The sequence below is a fragment of the Bison bison genome, unplaced genomic scaffold (assembly GCF_000754665.1).
Source record: "Bison bison bison isolate TAMUID 2011002044 unplaced genomic scaffold, Bison_UMD1.0 scf7180017864491, whole genome shotgun sequence".
In the NCBI taxonomy this organism is placed as follows: Eukaryota; Metazoa; Chordata; class Mammalia; order Artiodactyla; family Bovidae; genus Bison; species Bison bison.
This window is the reverse complement of record NW_011495050.1, coordinates 5,055,482-5,064,526: the sequence shown is the minus strand read 5'-3', so window position 1 is coordinate 5,064,526 and position 9,045 is coordinate 5,055,482.

Genomic DNA, 9,045 nt, shown 5'->3' with positions numbered 1-9,045 from the left:
ACCAGTCCATTCTGAAGGAGATCAGCCCTGGGATTTCTTTGGAAGGCATGATGCTGAAGCTGAAACTCCAGTACTTTGGCCACCTCATGTGAAGAGTTGACTCATTGGAAAAGACTCTGATGCTGGGAGGGATTGGGGGCAGGAGGAGTAGGGGACAACAGAGGATGAGATGGCTGGATGGCATCACTGACTCGATGGACGTGAGTCTGAGTGAACTCCGGGAGTTGGTGATGGAGTGGGAGGCCTGGTGTGCTGTAATTCATGGGGTTGCAAAGAGTTGGACACGACTGAGCGACTGAATTGAACTGAACTGAATGCTTTTAGATTCATTGATGTTATCATGTGTATTTATAGTTGAACCTTCTTAACTGTTGAATAGTGTTCTGCTGCATAGGTATAACACAATTTGTTGATCCAGTCACCTGCTAATGGACATTAGAGTTTTCTTCATTGTTAATGAACTTTTATGGGCATTTGTGTATAAGTCTATAGATTGACCTATACTTTTATTTTTCTTGGGTAAACACCTGGGATTGAACTTAGTTATATAGTAGGTAAATATCCAAGTTTTTAAGAAACTGCCAAACTTTTCCAGAGGTTTCCCTGGTGGCTCAGTGGTAAAAAATCTCCAATGCAGGAGATATGGGTTCCATCCCTGATCTGAAAAAGGAAATGACAGCCTACTCCAGTATTCTTGCCTGGGAAATCCCATGGACAAAGGAGCCTGGCGGGCTCCAGTTCAAGGGGTCACAAGGAGTTGGACATGACTGAGCAACTAAGCAGCAGCGGAAGTTATATGTTGTAACATGTCGTGGTTTTCATTTGTGCTTTCCTAGTGAGGAATTATCTTGACTAGTGTTTCATGGCATTATTTGTTCTCCAAATCTCTCTTCTCTGGTAGATTACTATTTAAGTCTTTTGTCTCTTTTTAGCTGGATTTCTTGTCTTACTGTAGAGTTGTGCTTCTTGTATATTCTGTTTACAAATCGATTTCTATGCGTGTATATATAAAATATCTTCTCCTAGTCTATGATTTGACTTTTCACTTTAACAATTCTTGAAGAGCAAAAGTTTATGATATTGATGAAGTTGTTTGTTGATTTTTTTATTTTATAATTCATGCTTTTGGTATTTAAGATACCTTTGCCAAACCCAAGATCATTACAGTTTTCTCCTGTGTTTTCTTTTCATGGTTTCATAGTTTCAGTTATATTGAGGTCTAGGATTCAAGTTAATTTTTGTTATGGTGTTGAGGTTCATTTTTTTCCTCAAATGGCTTCCCCATTACTCCAACACCATTTATTAAAAAGATTATCCATTTCCCATTGCATTGTCCTTGTACTTTTGTCAAAAATCAGTCTAAACTGTATGTGTTTGTTGGTCTATTTCTGGATTCTCTGTTCCATTCTCCTGATTTGTCTCACTGGATCCAGTATGACATTGTAATGATTACTGTAGCTTTACGAGATCTTTGAGGGCTTCTCAGGTGGCACTAGTGGTAAAGAATCTGTCTGCCAAAGCAGGAGACACAGGACTCAGGGGTTTGATCTCTGAGTTGGGACAATCCCCTGGAGAAGGAAAAGGCACCCCATTCCAGTATCCTTGCCTGAAAAATCCCATGGTCAGAGGAGCCTGGCAGGCTATAGTCCATGGGGCTGCAGAGAGTCAGACACCACTGAGGAGTGAGCACACACATTTTTGAAATTAAAAAGTGTATATTCTTTAACATTTTCATTCATTTGCAAACTTGTTTCAGCCATACTCAGTTCTTTGTATTTCCATATCCTGTTGGTCTTTTGATTGGGAGTACATGGAACTTACATATCAATTTGGGAAAGAATTGATATTTTAACAATGAGAAGTCTTCTGATGCAAGAACACAGTACATTTCTCCATTTGTTATATCTTCTTTAAATTTATACTCCAATACAAATTTTTAAAAAATAAAAAATTCTCTTAGCAACGTTTTATAGTTTTCAGCACACAGGTATTACCTACCTTTTGCCAAATATGTCACTAATTTTTCATATTTTTAAATGCTATTGTCAAAGATATTTAAAAATTTAAATTTTCTGATATGTTGCTCACACATAAAAATGTCAATAATTTTTGTGTATTGATGTCGTTTCCTACAACTTTATCAAAGCATTTTAATATGTATTTTGGGGACTTTTTTACACAGTCATCCCCTATAAATGTTGCTATAAATTTTTTATACATGCCCTTTATTAGGTGGAGGACATTTTCGTCTGTTCTTAGTTTGCTGAGAATTTTTATCAGGAATAGATTTTGGATTTTGTTAAATAAAAGCCTTTTCAGTAGTTGCTGAAATGATATGACATTTTGATTTTAGTCTGTTAAAATGGTGAATGACATTGATTTTTCAAATATTGAAACAACCTTGAGTTTCTGAGATTAAACCCCACTTGGTAATTGTGTGCTATAGTTTTTTATATGCTACTAGATTTAATTTGCTAGCATGTCATTGAGAATTTTTGCATCTATGATTATGAGAGATATTGGTCTATATTTTTTATTGTTGTTTCCTCTATTATTTTTCTCTGGACTAGTTCATGATTTTCTGCTCCTAATTATTTCCTTTTCTCTTTTCACCCCTTTCCTCTCCCCATCAGTAGCCACTGGTTAGTTCTCTGTATTTGCAAGTCCGTTTCTGTTTTGTTATATTCATTCCTTTCGTCTTTTTGGATTCCACATATAAGTGATAACATAAAGTATTTGTGCTTCTCTGACTTATTTCATTAAGCATAATATCTACCAGGTACATCCATGTTGTTGCAAATGGCAAAATTTTGTTCTGTTTATGGCTGAGTAATATTCCATTATAAATATGGACTTCCCTAGTGGCTCAAGCAGTAAAGAATGTGCCAGCAATGCAGGAGATTTGGGTTTGATCCCTGGGTCAGGAAGACCCTCTGGAGAAGGGAATGGCTGCACACTCCAGTGTTCCTTATTGGCTAGAAGGTGATATCCCTCAGTGGGGTTTTCATTTGCTTTCTTCTTATGTGTGAGATTGAAAATCTTGTATTATATTTAAGGGTCATTTGCCTTTCTGTATGTTCCTGTTATTTGACTTTTTTTCCCCATTGAGGAGTTGGCATTTTCCTGTCTTCAATTCTTCGAGTTTTTTAGACATGGTGATCAGCCCCCTCTTGTTGTAAACCTGTTCCAGTATCTTGTGTATATTTTCACTTTGTTTATGGTGTTTTTTTTAATCCCATGCATATGGTTTTCATTTTTATGAGGTAAAATTTACTCATGTTTTCTTTTATTACATTTGGATTTTGAGTCATATTAGAAAGGACTTCTGGTCCTCATGCATATTTTTAATATCCTCAGAGTTGAAATTCTTTGCCTACTGAGAATGGATGTTATATTTGCCAATAGCCTAAAATTATTTGGAATAAAATCTGATGAATAAGGTAGGACAGCAAATTGAATAATGACAATTTTGATTAAATCACAATGTTTTTGTGTAGTTAAGAGATTGGCTTTTATATCAAATGCATACATTTTTCTGAAGTTGATTCCAAAGTGGAATTTTAGAAATATGTAGCTGGATAATATTTTTAAATATTAACTTTCCCTTCTACTGTAGTTCCTTCCTTCCTTTTTCCCACTTAAGAAGGGAGTCTGGGGACAGTCCCATGGTTAAGACTTCATGCTTCCATTGCAGGGAGCACGGGTTCGATCGCTGGTCAAGGAACTAAGATCCTGCATGTCATGTGGCGTGACCAAAAAAAAAATGGAGTCTATTCTGGACTTTACAGCCTTGGAGGAAATCGGCTATGACCAACCATGGGAAGGTTGATGGCTCTAGAGAGAAATAGCTAATGATACCTTTTAGCAAGAAAAAGCTTCAGCAGACTTATAAAGAAAAGTTTCTATGTCTCAAGCAACAGAGAACCACTGAATCTGAGGAAGCCATCAGAGAGGAACAGTGGATATCATATGGGTAGCTTGTGTGGACAGATGATCAACACAGAGAGTCCCTCCTGTATGATGTGAGACTGAGGAAGAACTTGGAATCAAAAGATTCCCAAGCTGGTTGGGTAGAAACACCAAGAATGATATGCGGTTTCTTACCAACTTGGTTGTATAGAGTCTTGAATTTGAAGTTTAGTTTATAGAAAAATAAATATGGTGTATACATTTAGATGAGATCTACTTTTTTTTTTTTTCCAAATATTATGAGCAATGGTTAACATAAACTTGTAGTTTCCCAAGTGAGGGATTTGAAGAGATACATTCATTTGCTTGTCTGCTGAGAGGGTGGGTGGCTCAACTGAATTTGTTTCTGTCACCTTATCACAGGGCTTTTAATTTGAATGCTTAGATCCCTAAGTGATCCCTCAGATCACTAGGAAATTGGAAGGCAAAAAGATTACATCTTCAATAACTTCTAATTGAAATATAGAATTTTTTTCTATTATAAATGTTTGCAACAAACCTTAGAAGTGTTAGCAATATTTATCATTTCATCAGCAATAGACCTCACACAGATTTTCATCTCATAATACAGTTACTACATGTGTATCAACATGCTCTTTACTACTTGTTGTTGTTTAGTTGCTGAGTAGTATCTGACTCTTTGTGACCCCATGGATTGCAGCACGCCAGGCTTCTCTGTCCATGGGATTTCCCAGGCAAGAACACTGGAGCAGGTTGCCATGTCCTTCTCCAGGGGATCTTCCCAACTCAGGAATCGAAACCTCATCTCCTGCAATGGCAGGTGGATTCTTTACCACTCAGCCACCAGGGAGGCCCCAAATGGTGGTAGTTTATAGATTTATTGCTAAATGTTCTTATTTATTTAACAAGTAAGCACTATTACTATATCACAAATATTTTAAATATTTTGGTAATTTATATTTGAACATAATTTGTTTTCTTTGTGTTCGTATGTTTTGTCTTGAGCATTTGCAGACATTATCCTGACAAATGGCCCATAGGCTTCAGTAGATAGTAAAATATGTTCTTGGCATAAAACAATTTAGGAGTGCCTGTTTGGTAAAATTCCAGGCTGGAGTCACCTCAAGAAGAGACAAGATAGCAATAAGGCAGCTCCTAGCTTTTCTTTTCCAGCTCCTCCTCAGCCAGAAGATTTGAGGATGTAACTTAACTCTGAGAGGATCTGACCTTGTACAGTCATTTCAGGCTCAATAAACCACAGGAGTCCAGCAGTTTATCTGTCTGACTTGACAGTTTCCACCAGGAGCGGCGTTTACTAGGTCTGAGGGCCTGAAACTGCTCTGCAAGCCTTGGCTGTTGACAAATTTGCCTCTCTTCTTAACTTATGAGCTGGTGCCAAGATGACTTCTCATATCAGTGAAATATCCTTAAAGCTGACATTCTGGGCTTGGGGCCTCTTCTCATTTCACCAGCACCAATTCCATCCTGTCTGAATCCACTGCATTCAGGGCCCAAGGCCTCTATCATCTGACTCGCTTCTGCCCTCCCAAACGGCTTCTTCTCTGTCCACATCCCCTCCAGCTGCGGCAGGTGATGGTGCCAAGGGGCTGGAGGATTCCAGCATCCAAGACTTGCAGGCCCCTGCCAGGACCAGCTATCAGCTTTCACCATCTGAGAAGAAGAGAATGGAATCAAAATCAGGCCGAAAGCAAAGGCTGTGCTGAGCTGAAGTCTCTGATCTTGTCTTTTTTTTTTTTTTTTAAACACAAAACTGCCTGATCCAGAACCCCCTTACTTAAAGATCAACCCGATATTAAGACTTTCCAGTCTCTGCTACCAAAGAACGTTTTACCGCACGCAACTCCATCTTCTGTTTTAACTGTAGTAATGAGAACTAACATTTTATAATGTCTGAAGTGCTTTTTAAAAAAAATTATTTATTTATTTTTTGGCTGTGCGTCCTCATTGCTGCATGCAGGCTTTCTCTAGTTGCAGCGCGTGAGGGCTACTCTTCAGTGTGGTACATGGGCTTCTCATTGCGGTGGCTTCTCTTGTTGCGGAACACAGGCTCTAGGTGCGCAGACTTCAATAGCTGCAACATGCAGGCTCTAGAGAGCAGGCTTCAGTAGTCGTGGCACATGGACTTAGTTGCTCCATGGGATATGGAATCTTCCAGGACCAAGGACTGAACTTGTGTCCCCTGCATTGGCAGGTGGATTCCTACCCACGGCACCACCAGGGAAGTCCGGAAGTGCTTTCTTAATTATGATTTTATTTGCCCTCCGAGCAATTGTGTCCATCAGGTGTTCTTGCTCCCATGTGACAGAGATGTCTGAGCCCTGATAGGTTTAAGGCTATCTCTGTAAAAGCACTGGCTGGAAGGTAACCTTGGCCTTCTGACTCCAGAGGCAATGCCAGTTTCACTGCCCTGTACTTTCTGCAGTCTATGTATGTGCATGCTCAGTCCTGTCTGATTCCTTGCCACCCCATGGACTGCAGCCCACCGGGCTCCTCTGTCCTTGGGACTTCCCAGGCAAGAATACTTGTAGTGGATTGCCATTTCCTCCTCCAGGGGATCTTCCTGATCCAGGGATCGAACCCATGTCTCCTGCCTTGGCAGGCAGATTCTTTACCAACTGCGCCACCTGGGAAGCTTTCTACTGTAGAAAGAAGTAAATGCTCAAGCTTGTGATTTGTTGGCTGTTTGTGTTCTGCACTGAGGTTTTGTTTCTTTCAGACAACGTTTTAAAAGAATTCATATGCATTCCTAACATTTACAAATTTGTAAATTTCACATCAAATCCAGGTTCCTGAATTTTTCCCTCTCTGGATGAACTAAAAGGTTTGTATGTAGGGTATACAATACTGCAAGGCAATATTTAACTAGAGCTGAGTAGTGAGGTTTCTTTTAGATGGGGTGTGAATTACCTAGATTGCCACAGTCCCCACCACTCCCTGTAGAGTCCTGGCATTGAGGCTGAATATCAGTTGTCATTTATTATTATCTTTGTTCTATTTTTCTTATAGTAGAATTAAAAGAGAAATGGAAAACAACTCTTAAACTTATATCTCAAAAGTGGGAAAGTGAAATCTAGGCCTAGAGAAATTTGTTCATTTTTAGCCTTAATTGCCTGAGTCATGTAGGAATTTGAGTGTGATTCCTTATGGAGACAGTTGTTCCCAAATCTAGATGCCCATTGTAAACATTCTGGAAGATTTTTAAAAATACATGACTCTGGGCTGTGCCACAGACAGACCCATTGAGTCAGAATCTTCAGGTGTGGGCCCCAGGATTGGGAAAGATTGAAGGCAGAAGGAGAAGAGGGTGACAGAGGATGAGATGGTTGGATGGCGTCGCTGATTCAATGGACATGAACTTGGGCAAACTCCAGAAGATGGTGAGGGACAGGGAAGCCTGGCATGCTGCAATCCATTGAGTTACAAAGAGTCAGATACAACTTGGCGAATGAACAACAATGGCCAATTTTGTTAATGTTTCATTGAATGAAGACTTTGGTCTGGTCAGGTCTCCTGAGGCTTGAACCAGCATATAGGGTGGGGTTAATACCAGGCGAGTAGGGTGGAGGGACCTAGCTCCAGCTTCTGGGGGCACCTGCCGGGAACTGCCATATGGAGGCTTCTGGGAACAAGCTATGCCTAGTAAACAAATAAAAGTAGGGAATATAATGAATAATTATGACATTTCATTTGGAGTTACTTTCCACAAAGCAATTTTGTGTATGTGGTTTTATTTCATGCTCAGGTGTGTATACTACAGATAGCCTAAGCAGAGATTCTGTACTTAAAGTGGGTCAGGGGTTGTTAATAGCTGCTGTGTGTTATGTTCCCCATAGACTGTCAAGAACCCCTTCCTCTCTACTAAAACATTGAAAAAAAAAAAAAGTCACTTAATAGGGACTTCTCTGGCAGTCCAGTGCTTAAGACTCCACACTTCGGGGCTTCCCTGGTGGCTCAGCTGTAGAGAGTCCACCTGCCAATGCAGGAGACATGGGTTCGATCCCTGGTCTGGCATGATCCCATGTGCCTCGGAGTAACTAAGCCTGTGTGCCACGACTATTGAGCCTGTGCCCTAGAGCCTGTGTTCCCCAAGAGAAGCCACCACAGTGAGAAGCCCTTGCACCGCAACTAGAGAGTAACCCCTGCTCACCACAACTAGAGAAAAGCCCATGCAGCAGTGAAGACCCAGTGCAGCCAAAAATAAATAAAAATTATAAAAAAGGGTTCTTCACTTCTACTGCAGGGGGCATGGATTTGACCCCTGGTTGGGGAACTGAGATGATGCATGCTACATGGAGTGATCAAAAGTATTTAAAAACAAATAAAATTTTAAAAGAGAGGAATGATGGAATAAAAAATAATATTTAAAAAAATCAGTTAATAGTATTCATACTGAAGATAAGTTTGGCAGAGTATTGACACTATGTGAGCATCACCATAAAAGTGGCTTGGGGTGGGATGAAGGCTGTTGTGTTAAAAGTAAAAATTTGGTCTGAACCTGGTTGGTTGATGAGTGAGAGGCTAGTGAGATTATGGGAAACTTGGTCAAACAAATGTAAATGTTGCAGAGAAAAAAATTAGGGTGGTGTTAGAAAACAAGATAGGCAGCTTGAAAAGGAATTTAGTTATATGCCAAAGGGAACAGAGGGTTGGAACATAATTGCCCTAGATTATACTTTACAATATGATCCTCTGGGCTGGCTGTATATAACTTCTGTATAAGGATAAGCCTGTATCATCTTAATGGATTTTTGATAGAATACCAAAATTTTAAAGTAACAAGGCTGTGCTGCTATCAAGAAGTAATTCTCCTCATAACTCATTTTTTATTTTAATGTTCTGTACAGTGACTTGCTCATCACTCTTTTTTTCTTTCTCTTAACGATCCTAAGTATATTTTTCCAAAAAGCAACCACTGACAACCCTAAAGCCATTGTTCAGAGCTCTGACTCCTATAAGCCTCTCAGGTAATACTGTTCCTCATATTCAATGTCATCTTTCTTGTCCCGTCATTTGCTTTCTTGGCTGCCAAGCGTCTTCCATTTATCTGTCTCCTTTTTCTTGTGTCAGGCCATTCTGAGTGGTAATTTTTCATCC